The sequence below is a fragment of the Cotesia glomerata genome, linkage group LG9 (genome assembly GCF_020080835.1).
Source record: "Cotesia glomerata isolate CgM1 linkage group LG9, MPM_Cglom_v2.3, whole genome shotgun sequence".
Classification (NCBI taxonomy): domain Eukaryota; kingdom Metazoa; phylum Arthropoda; class Insecta; order Hymenoptera; family Braconidae; genus Cotesia; species Cotesia glomerata.
In genome coordinates, this window is record NC_058166.1 from 11,485,882 (window position 1) to 11,499,029 (window position 13,148).

The 13,148-nt window shown below is 34.2% G+C and overlaps 1 long non-coding RNA gene across 1 annotated transcript; it reads left to right on the forward strand.

Annotated features, from left to right (window-relative positions):
* Positions 1-4,978: 4,978 nt before the first annotated feature.
* On the forward strand, positions 4,979-7,473 carry LOC123271963. The gene is made up of 2 exons (XR_006510995.1): positions 4,979-5,021; positions 7,358-7,473. It is a non-coding gene; the product is annotated as an uncharacterized LOC123271963 (long non-coding RNA).
* Positions 7,474-13,148: the final 5,675 nt, after the last annotated feature.

A 13,148-nucleotide genomic window follows, 5' to 3' on the forward strand; every position in this document is an offset into this window, starting at 1 on the left:
TTTCTTTGACGAAAAAAATTTTTTTGGTCATCACAAAATGTGCAAAATTATTTTTATCATTACGTTTAAATAATTTTGAAATAGAAATTTGTTACATTTCCTATGGGATGTTTTGGTCTGCTCTCCTCCTGCCTAATATTGAAATCATTACTTATTTTATTATTTAAATAAATGTGATGTTATAATAAGATTCGGTTAAATAAATAAATTAGGACTATTAAAATATATTATAAAGTCAATTTTTATATTATATTTATGATAAACTTATTTGATACGTTATGTACTCCATAGAATTGTTACCATATAAGATAGCAGCACAGCAGGCGGGAACTTCAAAGGGCACGGATATCACCAAAGACCGCTGGTGTTACAGCCGTACAATTATATCTAATAATTTTTTTTTTTTATTTTAATTCATTATAGAGAATTGCGTATGATTCTATCAAGTACTATATCCATAAAATTAATCAAAATAATTAATTAAAAGTAACAATGGGCTTTCAGACCTGACCATGTCTGATCAGGTCAATTCATTCCTGATCAGGCATGGTAATTTTTTATGTCTGATCAGGGGCCTGAAAACTCATGCCTGTTCATGTATGATCAGATCTGATCATTTTTTCCCGGGTTGCAATTGGATTTTCTGTGAGTTTGAATTAATTCGGCTCAGTAAATTTTAAAAAATCTCAAAAATAAAATTTAAAAAGAAAAGTTTTTTTTTGGAATAACTTTAAAGTACATCGATCAATTCCAAAAATTTATCAGCTCTTAACCTCAAAAAACAACATTAATTGTCGGAAACTGCATCAAAATCAGTTCATTTGTTCAAAAGAAGTCGTCGAAAAATTAGGAAAAAAGTGTTTTTTTTGTTTAAATTCAAAATTTCTTTCTCGATCGCTTAGTGAGTAGAAGAAAATTTTTTTTGTACTAAAAAAAACTGCGTCGATTGTTGGAAACAGCATCGAAGTCGGTCAATTTGTTGAAGAGATATTTAATTTTAAAAAATTCCAAAAAAAGGGTTTTTTTTAACATAACTTTGAAATTTTACGTTGAATCGTTTAGTAGGTAAGAAATAATCTGACTTTGCTTGAAAAATTGCGTCGAATGCTGCAAACCTCATCATAAATGATTGATTCGATTGAAAGATATCGCAATTAAAAATTTTCAAAAAAGTATCTTTTTACAACCACTAGATTTTCGAATTCGAAAAAAATACACGTTATATTTTTGAGCTTGACAAGCTCACAACTTTGGAATAGATAATTTCTCGAGCGTTTCGAACTTGTTCACAGCGGGAAGTTCCAGAGATGGCCTGCAGGTTCTGCACCTTTTTCAATATTTAATTTTTCTAGTTGTAAATTTTTTATTTGTGCGTTATAAAAATATGAATAAATAAATGATGAGTAACTTGATCGAAAAAAATGTTTTCTGCTTTTTAACTTCCCGCTAAGAAAATTGAAAATTTTCAAAAATTGGAAAGTTATTGGTTTTACCCCGTTTTTCGAAAATCGAGTTCTCATCAGATCTTGACGTTTTAAGGTCCTAGGAAGCTTCCCTGAATGTTCTCGTGATGATGTTTGTATGTATGTGTATGTGTGTATGTATGTATGTATGTGACCCTCTTATAACTTTTAAACGGCTTGACCGATTTCATCGCGGTTGACGCCATTCGAAAAGGCTTGACCACACAGACTTTGAACACCATTTGGACCGATTCAAACCAGTAGATTTTGAGAAATCGCGAAAAAACTACCAAAAAAAATTTTTTGAAATGTGGTTTTTTTGGAATTACTTTTAAATGGCTTCACCGATTATTTCCAAAATCTAATCAGCTCTCAAGATCAAAAACCCCAGTTTTTCGAAAATCGAGTTTTCATCAGATCTCGCCGTTTTGAGGTCTTAGAAAGCTTCCCTGACTACTCCCGCGAGGTTATCACTATGTCTGTATGTATGTATGTATGTATGTATGTATGTATGTATGTATGTATGTATGTATGTATGTATGTATGTGTGTGTGTGTGTGTGTGTGTGTGTGTGTGTGTGCGCACGCGCGCGCGCGTGTGTGTATGTGTGTGTGTGTGTGTGTGTGTGTGTGTGTGTGTGTGTGTGTGTGTGTGTGTGTGTGTGAAAGTATGTGAACCGCTTATAACTTTTGAACGGCTGATTTGATTTTATCGCGGTTGGTGCAATTTGAAAGGGCTTGGCCAAACTTAGATTTTGAGTACAATTTGGTCCGATTCGGATCAGTAGATTTTGAGAAATCTTAAAAAAACTAAGAAAAAAAATTTTTTCAAATGTGGTTTTTTTAGATAACTTTTAAACGGCTCCACCGATCGATTCGAAAAACTTATCAGCTCTAGACAATAAAAAACTACGTCGATCGCCACCAAGCTGGTCGAAATCGGTTGATTCGTTCGAGAGATATCGTGAACGAAAGAAAACCGAAAAAAGTGTTTTTTCGGGATTATTTCTAAATTTTTGGTTCGATCAATTGAAACCTGAAAATAAATTATGAGGATGATAAAACTGCGTCGAATGCCACCAACCGCGTGAAAATCAGTTGCTCCATTCAAAAGTTATTGCGGTTCGAAAATCCCAAAAATAGTGTTCTATGAAACTTCTATCAGACTTTTGAGCTGGGAGAGCTTAAATGCATAAAAATATTATCTTTTTGAACTCAGCGAGCTTAAAATATCACATAAATTATATTTTGAGCTCAAAAATCTCAAAAATGTCATAAGTACAATTTTAAGCGCCCAGGTATGGAATTAGCGGGAAGTTGCAGGGATGGCCTTTAGGGTGAACCGTTTTTCTAATTTTTTTTATTCAGCTTTAAAAAATGTCCCAAATATAGGGTAGAAGTACCGGTTTTGGCCACCTTAGCGCCGTTTTTGGTCAGTTAACATTTGAATTAATTTATAAAAAATAATAATATCATAACCATATTCTTGTTGAGTTTTGAAAAATTCATATCAAAACAAATTGAGTTTGTAATGGTTTATTAGTATAAATTTATTTCTATCGTTTATTTAAACAATAAATGGCCATAACGGTACAGTGGCCACAAACGGTACTTCTACCCTATGCCTTTAGTCTAAAATACTCCTTTTTAATTAAATAAAGGTACAAGGCGTTGGTTTAAACCAATATAGCCAGTTAATTAATTAATTCTTTTTTTATCACTACGCGCCATCTATGAAGACCCACTATAACTTCATTAGTATTATCCGTCGAATGTTGCTTGTACCCTAATAGCCTCACCTTTTGAGCAAAAAACATGCAGTTGATATATTTTAGTGAGGTTATCGCGAAATTTACGAAAAGTCAATTAATTGACTTTTTTAATTAAAGACAATTAATTGAAAATTTATATCCGGAATTTGAATACAAGTTGACATCAAGCTTATAATGAACCCTTTCATTACAATTTTACTGAATAAACTTAAATATTAAATCTTGACGTCAAATTGAAGAGCAACTTACGGTCAACTTAACTGAAACTTTTGCTTCTTCAACTTCTTACTTTAATACAATTAACGATTCCGGAAGTAGATCAACGGCAACTTTCAGTTAGCATGGCTATCAGGGTACTTGCATTATCACCAAAAATTTACCCCAATAACCAAAGTTGCTATCTAACTTTTGCAGTCATTCTGCAACTAATCTCCGTAGATTAACACCAAGCTACATCGACAGATAAATGTCAGTTTCCTACTACGTGGTTATTGGGATACATTATCATCAGGAATTTATATTAGCAACCCTGATAGCCAAGTTGGTCGCAACTTTCCGTCGATTTACTGCCGCAACTTGTCACTAAGTTGGCAGCAAGTATTGGAAATGCACTCAGTTGGCGTCAACTTGTTCACCAAGTTGTCAGAAAAAACTGCTTCTGAAACTTTTTCACATCAAGTTGACGACAAGTTTCTCAAGAAATTAAGCGAAAAATTGCGGCAGTAAATTGGTCTTCTTTTTCTCAGAAACTTGTCGCTAAATTGACGCCAGCAGTTACAAATTCGGAAATTGACCGTAAGTTGTCGTTAAGTTGATGGCAACTATCTGACACTAACTTTGTTGGTCTGAAACTCTGGCTATCACCCTGATAGCCACCTTACCTATAACTTACTGTCAATCTACGTCCGAAATTTGAAGCAAACTTGACGGAAAGAGTTGGCAAAGCAAGCGATTACCTATTAGTTACCTATAACTTACTCTGCAAACAGACGTCAAAACTTGTTGTATAAGTATTTCTGTCAAATTGTAATAAAGTTGAAAGGAAATTTATCTACAAGTTTGATTATTAATTTGTATTCAAGTTGCGGCGTAGATTTCCGTCAATTTGCTTACAACTGTTGTTGAGTGAAGAATTATCGCCAACTTGATGTTAAGTTAACCGTAACTGCTAGAAATCAACTACTTACTGAGAAAGCGCTGGCTATCAGGGCAAGGAATAATTTTAGTAACTAAACCTCACTTTTACCATCTGTAAATCTTTCAGATACTCTCTACTATCGACTCTCGCTACAAAACTCCCTTCCTTACATACTGAAGCTCCAGATCTAATTTTGACCTCATTCTAACAAAGTACAATCTTTTACCGCCACTAGATAAACTATCGCTACAAATGATCGGCATCCCGATAAGTACTGAAAGAAATAACGAAAATAACTGGTTAGAAAGAGAAGAATAAAGTCAGCCCAGCTATGAGATGTATAAGGTAGAAGGCGTAATAAAACCAAACGAATTCTTCGTAAAACTAACGGTCTGCCCACGACGTTTGTTCACTACGTGAGCACATGTTATATATATATATATATACTTGCCGGGTTATATTTTTATTTTTATTTGTTCTTCTTAGTGTTTAGTACTCACTTCTTGCATTATTTTTCACTCGCGTTTGCTCCATATTACTTCCCGTTGCGTAGGAAGACGAGATCTTCAACATTCAATGTTATACTTATGGATAAATTTGTTTACAAAAAATGCATATTAAAATGATAATAATTATTATTATTAATAATGTTGCTCTATGATATTATATTATTCCAAAGTTGTTAAATATTTAATTTAAAAATTTTGCATTTTTTATTTGAATTAAAATTAATCATTATAATTTAGTAAATTTTTTAAATTGAAAGTTTAATTTATCTTAATTTTTATTTTTTTGAAAAATGCATAGTTTAATTTTTTTCTTTCATTATAATAAAGTTGTATCTTTTTTTATGCAATAAACTACTATTTGCAACTTAAATTAGGAATTTTATGAGAAATTGACATTTTTAATTAAATAATTCTTCCATTTATCAAAAAATTACTAATTGATAGAATTTAATTGTTGCATATTTAGAAAAATAAATCAACATTACAAAAATTCGACTAAGGCGTTTTTCATGAAATTAAGAACTGTCAAAAATGAAATATTAAAAAAATACATTTTTTGTATCTTTGAATACTAAAAAAAGAAATATTCTTCTATTATGAATTTAGATTTATGGCACAAGAACGTAAATTCTTGAAAATTTCCGAAGCTGTACTTTTTTGTATAAAGAATTGATTGCATCGATAAAAATGATTTTCATTTAACTTAAGTGAAGCTGTCTATTTTTTTGCTTCTAATAATGGCAACAAATATTGACATTGTTATAATGTATATAAATCCATTAACTTATCAAATTTTATTTAGTCATTAAAATGTTGTGATTTACCCTGTACAATGTATGAATCGTTGATTATAAATTCTTGTTGTAAAAAATAATGCGTAAACTTATTTATTTTATATATATATATATATATATATATATATATATATATATATATATATATATATATATATATATATATATATATATATATATATATATTTTACTTGATAAAATATGTACTTTTGCTATTCGGCCTTTGCCTTGACATTGAAATCAAATAAACAATAAATATTCTGTCTAAAAACTGATACATTAAATTGATCATATTAACAAATTCATGAGTCAAGAAATCGTCTGGATATAACACTTATTTTTTTCTTCAGTGTATTGTACAGATGATGCTAGACTTCTTGACATGTAGTTTATTTTTATGTCACTTGACTGTTAAGGTGTCCAGATGTCTTACATATTTTATATTATAGACATACAACAGTTACTGCAGTTATGCGTAGATCGTTAATTAAAATATTTAATGAGTCTGATGCTCATATTTATATACCAGAATTTAATTTCTGCTGAATGATATTCTACATATAATTTTATTAAGTAAACCGGCAGTCATATTTGGCCTTGCGGTCACCGATTTTTCCAGTTCCGGCACCTTTTCAAAAGCCAATATACTCTTTTATGTCACTATATATACAGGTGTATATATATATATATATATATATATATATATATATATATATATACATATGCGTGCTTTCATTCTCAATCGTCGCTGACCGTTAGTCAACCCAATAATGGATTTATTTATTTCAGATATTTAATTATCAATTAAAACAATTATTTGACTTATGAATTACCTCATCATTTTATAATGAATTTCATTTTATTTTTTACTGTTAGAAAAAATTTATCAGCTAATTATCTAGTTACTCTTGATAATTAATATAATTAAAATTTATTTATAGAAGTTAGAGATATTTTTTAGTTAAAAAAAATTAAAAAGAAAAAAATAATTAATGACTGATAACATTGTATGAAAGTAATGATCTAATTGACTAGATAATTAAAGTGGTAATGATTAGTGATTGCTTATCATCATCATGTTATAGTAATTCACTTTCTTGAAAAAAAGGAGAAATAAGTCCACCGGAAACGTGATGTTCTTCATGCCTCAGTGGTTTTTATTATTTACTCATCATCATCAGGTTTTGGCTGTGTAAATGTGCAGATGTGTGTATTGGAATTTGCGAATAGAAGATGCTAACGAAAGTGATTTATCGTGATTTCGTAACCTTAGGAACCATTAAATATTGAGTTAAGTCATGTTTGCAAACTTGTTTGATAGAGATTTTAAGTGAACTTGTTTTGAGATAGTAGAGAAGTTTTTATTTGAAAGTTAGTGAGTTTTATTTTGACCAGCGGAACCTATCAAGACGTAAATCTTTTTAATTTTGAGAGTCCGAAAACTGCCAGTTATATTCAATTAGAATTTGAAAAATTGCTGTTTCTTATTTTTCGGTGCGTGTATAGCTCTTTTGAGCCCAGGAAAGTGCGTGTATAGCTCTTTTGAGCCCAGGAAACGGCCTCTTCGGAGGTAGGCGAAAGCCTCACCATATATTCTTCTTATTTTTCATCAATTACCGAATATTTTATTAATGATTCAAAAATTTTTTTGTTTAAATATTATCTGTATAATTATATATTAGGTGCTCAGTAGCCTATCGGATCCGGCCCTTGCTTACCAAAAAGCATTGGACCGGGTTCGAGCCCGGCGTACACCGATGAATATTTTCAATATTTAAGTGTGTTATACTGCTCAGCCTAAAAAAGTGAAACGAGTTCAACCTCAAAAAGTTTACCCCCTATCGTAGCTGCTCATTATCTTAGTAGTTTATGCGACTTTAAAAAACGAATAAAAAAAAAAAAATTATATATTAATTTTTTTTGTCAGGTATGTCGAATGGAACGACGTCAGTGACTTTAGTCCGTTGTTGAGATTACAATTGTCAGAATAAATTATTATTCAATCGACAGAACTTTACTGTAGTTTCTTAAAATCTTATTTACCTCGCCTGTATTTATTTTTTAAAAATTCTAAACAAGATTTTTTAAATTATTTGTATACACGTAGACGTATAGTATATGGATAGAACCTAAATGTTTGTATAACGATACAGATTTTTCATTCATTTTTACGATAAATCAACTGACTAAAAATGACCACAAATAACAATTTTTGAGTGTCACTTTGATTGAACTTAATGTTTACTCTTAAACGTTAAATGTTTAAGGAAAAAAAAAGTGTGTGTGTACTTATGTACGCACGTTAGAAGTTATACTTCTTTGACGTAACAAGATAAAAATCTTTCTAAATATTTTATCTATCGCGTTATCCTACGTTTGTAGAAAAAACGACACTAATGATAGAAAAAAAGGTATTTAATACATTGAAAGTTTTATTATAACGCATTGTCTAGTTAAATAAAGTTTATTTAAATATCATAAAAAAATTATTTCTACATAATCAAAAAAATTTGGAAATCGGTTGACCGTGCAGGCCAACCCTAGAACTTCCTGCTAAGTTTGCATTTCAAGCACCTTAAAATGTATTTTTTGATTTATATTTGAGCTTTTCAACCTCAAAGCGCAGTTTTTCACATTTTGAGCTCCTCCTCGAGCTCCAAATGTATTTATTAAACAACTGTAACTTTTGAATGCGTCGTTCGATTTTGTTTTTTGAAAAAGCATTCGGTGTAGTTTTTAAAGCACAAAAAGAAAATGTACAAGTTTTTATTGATCGGTTGAAGAAACTGGAAAATATCTTAAAAAAATACCGAAAAAAAAAATTTTTATGAATTTCTAAACAACTATAACTTTTAAATGCGTCGTTCGATTTTCATTTTAAAAAAAGCATTGGACGCAGTTCTTAAGCAAAAAAATTTATACATAGTTTCATTATGATTTTTTTGTACGCTTTAAAGTTATTTTTAAAAAACATAAAAATTCAAATTTTTTTTTTTAATTTCTTCGGAATGGCTTTATTTATTTATTTATTTATTTCTTTATTAACAAAACCTGACAGCATGTATGGCCAGTTATGAGGTTACAAAAAGATACATTAATATATGTTGTAAAGTGTTACACATGTTGCAATAAGTAAATAAAAAAAAAAGAAAAATATTAAGAAAATATAAGTTATAGATGACAGGTGTTTGACTCTGACGTACATAATACTATTCGTAATACTATATTTATTATTAAATTACTATAGATTAGATAAACTCAATATAATATGGATGATTATTTAGGAGCTGGAGCATGATCATATGCTTTAGCTAGTTAAATTGTATACTATTTAATACACCTGTTTTGAACCAGGTTTCAGAAAAAGCATAAAAATCATACTCAGCCATACAAGTTTTGTAGAATATACTATCTAATTTAGTATTAAGTCCCCTGACATTCTGATAATATAATGTCAGGCAAGATGAGGTGGAGTTTAAGAAGCTGAGTTTTTGGGAGTCGAGGCTAAAATATTCCGATGATCCTTGATTATCATCGGTTGACGAGCACGAATGACAATCCTCAAATTCCGTTCCCCTGCTGCTGTCCGTTCCTGGAGTTGTTGACGTAGTTTCTTTTGTTCGCTCCTTTGGAGATCTGTTCTGTCGTGAACAATCGAAAGATTCTCCACAGACAAGAGAGAGTTTTTGGCTTTCTTTGCTCTTATCAATCCATTTATAATCTGATCAACAGAAGCAGGGTTAACAAAAGTAACCTTTATTGGCCTAGGGTGGAGTAAGTTTGATGAATATTTACCCAGTCTTGAGCAGGAGGAAAATGAGACGTTATTTGCAAAAGTATCACAAATACTCTGAACTCTGGAAAGGTCATCTGCTTGACGCTCATTAGGAGTAGATATTTGAGATTCACTAATGCCTAAAAACAAGGCATTGTTTCTTCTGGCCATACGATCGTCTACTTCACGCAGAATAACACTGCTATCAGCCTGTGTTTGTATGTCAGTTACTTTATTATGGAGCTCCGTAATTCTCTGAACATTAGAGACTATATTGTTAGCATTGGCCGTTATGCGTACTTCACTGTTCAAGAGTTTTTCCTCTACAGCACAGATTATGTTTTGAAATTGCTCTGTAAATTGTTTTACCTGAGATTTGAGTCCATTTACACTGGAGATAACAGTTTCTAATTCATTTTTGATGTCATTACGCAGTGATGTGACATCATTTTTGACGTCATTTTTGAGGTCATTACGCAGTGATGTGACATCATTTTTGAGGTCATTACGCAGTGATGTGACATCGCTTTTAAGGCTGTTACGCAGAGCGAGTATTTCTTGCTTAAGAATATCACGAATATCATCTGTGGAGGAAGACCCACGTCGGCCACAACAACTTTGAATAAATCCACTAGGCTGAGATCCAGCCTGTTTAGCGCAGCTCGGGGGGAAGTAGGCTTGACAGCCAGTGCACTGTACATACTCCTTTGCGATGCCTTGAGAGAAGAATGACTGAAGTCACGTCCCGGTGAAATACCGCCAATAAATGGATATACAACAATATATATGTATGCACAATTAATGATTAAATTAAAGAATACTTTAATAATCATAATAGGCAAAAAAAGAAATATTGCAATGAAAGTGCAATTGTTACACAGTATCGAACTATTAATTAATTTTCACTGATAATGCCACGTGCACAGCGGCTAATTTAACGGCTTACACGCTGTGATCTATTTTAATTGATTGCTATTTTTACATTAAAAAAAATTAGGAAAACGGTTGACCCTGAAGGCCATCCCTGCAACTTCCCGCTAATTCCATACTTAGGCGCTTAAAATTGCACCAATGACGTTTTTAAGCTCTTCGAGCTCAAAGAGATTGCTTTCTTATGCTTTAAAGCTCTTCGAGCTCAAAAGTCTGATAGAGATTTGATGACACTATTTTTTGAATTTTTAAACCGCAATAACTTTTAAATGAATAAACCGATTTTCACGCGGTTGGCAGCATTCGACGCAGTTTTTCAAGCCTCACAAAGAATCTCAAATTTTGAATTGATCGCGCTAGGAGTTATTCCGAAAAAACACTTTTTTCGGTTTTCTTTCGTTCACGATATCTCTCGAACGAATCAACCGATTTTGACCGGACTGGTGGCGATCGACGTGGTTTTTTGAGGTTAAGAGCTGATTAGTTTTTGGAATTGAATCTTTAAGCCGTTTAAAAGTTATTCCAAAAAAACCACATTTGAAAAAAATTTTTTTTTCAGTTTTTTTAAGATTTCTCAAAATCTATTGATCTGAATCGGTCCAAATAGTTTTCAAAATCTAAGTTTAGTCAAGCCCTTTCGAATGGCACCAACCGCGATGAAATTGGTCAAGCCGTTCAAAAGTTATAAGCGGTTCACATACTTTCACACACATACACACACACACACACACACACACACACACACACACACACAGAGGCAGAGAACGGACAGCTGAGCAACATTCCTTCAAAAAGTGGAGGACCTTTTGCTCCTGCCACTAATCAAACCCACCGAGGAAGAATGAACTCTCTACCGACCGTCACCGGCCAACAGTCACCAATGGAGAGGCTCGGCAACAAGATTGATGAGTTAGCCGACTTCATAAAAGACAAAAAGAATCTCCACCATGAGATCAGAAAATTGGTTTCGTCTATTAGTACGGTATATAGGCTGGCCAACAAATCACCAACGAAGTCGGCGTCAACGACTCAAACATCTCCGAGTCTGAACAAAAAATCACAGCCACCTCTGACCACTCCTAAGAAATTACCACAGCAAGGAGATGGCAACAAGAAGAGGCCGCTGTCCACGCCCAGCCCTTCCTCAGATATTGACAAGCCAGCACAGAAAAAGACAGCCCGGGATGATACCTGGACCAAAGTGACTCGGCAAAACAAGAAAAAGAAAGAACAGGAGCCAGTGACTCAAACTGCTACAGCCCAAGACCAGCCAAACAGCGGTGGCTCCAAGAAACCAAGGAGAAAGAAGACAAGAACTAAAGCTGTCCTAGTCCAACCAGCTGAAGGGCGAACATACGCCGATCTCCTGAAGGAAATCAAGGCCAAGGTAAGCCCTGTCGAGACGGGCGTAGACATAAGGTCTATTAAAAAGACGAAACACGGAGGCGTTCTCCTTGAAATGGCTCGAAAGACCGAAGACAGCAAGGCATTCACCGATGCAGTAAGGGCAGCCACTGCAAACATCGGCACAGTCAAGACACTAACACCAACAACAACGATCGAGATCCTCGACTTAGATGAAATCTCTACCGAGAGCGAAGTCCGTGAAGCACTCAAACGTGAATTCACTGACAACCTGGAGGTCAAACGGGTAAATTTGACAAAACCCACACCACGAGGTAATCGGGCAGCCTTCTGCGAACTAGACGAGCCCAGTGCGATTAAGGCCCTTGACAAGGCCCGTATACGGATCGGTTTGGTGAACTGTCGTATACGCCCAGTAGTAAAAGTAACACGTTGTTTTAAATGTCTTGGTTATGGACACCAAACACGTCAGTGTGCGGGACCAGACAGAAGCAGGTGCTGCTACAAATGTGGCGGAGAGAACTACAAGGCCGTAAACTGCACGGAGAAGTTAAAATGCTTCCTTTGTGCTTCGGACAAAGATGCCCAGGATAGTCTATGCCATATTTCTGGCACTGGAGCGTGTAAGGCATTCCGCAAAGCACTTGCAGAAGCCATGAAAGGTCAGAAATGACACGCATACTACAAGGCAACCTGAATAGGTGCGCCTTGGCGCAAAACCTGCTGCGCCAGCGTGTTTTCGAAGATAAAATTGACGTCTGCTTTATCTGCGAGCAATATCTAAACATCGAAGGTAAAACATGGTTCGCAGACGAAACGGGCACGGCAGCAATTTGGATTGTGAACACAAAGAACGTTACCGTCAACAACAGCGGAGGTGGAGCAGGTTTTGTCTGGATTCAAACCCCCACAACCTACTTCATGAGCGTCTATCTCTCACCTAACGAAGGGATTAGTGTGTTCCGACAGAAACTCGCAAATATAGAAGATGCGGTCACTAAGTTCGACGGCGAAGTTATCGTAGCCGGAGACTTCAACGCTAAATCGGCTGAGTGGGGCGCTGCTTTCTCCGACACCAGAGGAAACGAGGTCGCTGACGTCGTGGCTAGACTCGACCTCATAGTGCTGAACACCGGGAGCACCACGACCTTTAGAAGACCAGGGTACCAAGAATCCATCCTCGACATCTCATTGGCGACTCCAAGGACTGCCAACATGATTGAAGACTGGACAGTATCCGAAGAATACAGTGGCAGTGATCACCAGTTTGTGACATTCAGCGTTGGATTGGCATTTGCTCCGGTTTCACAACGCGACGTTTCTAAGCGGAAGTGGAATGCCAAAAGGCTTGATCCAGAGGCATTGCAAGCTTCACTCGCACGAAGCTGGTCTATCCTCCAGAA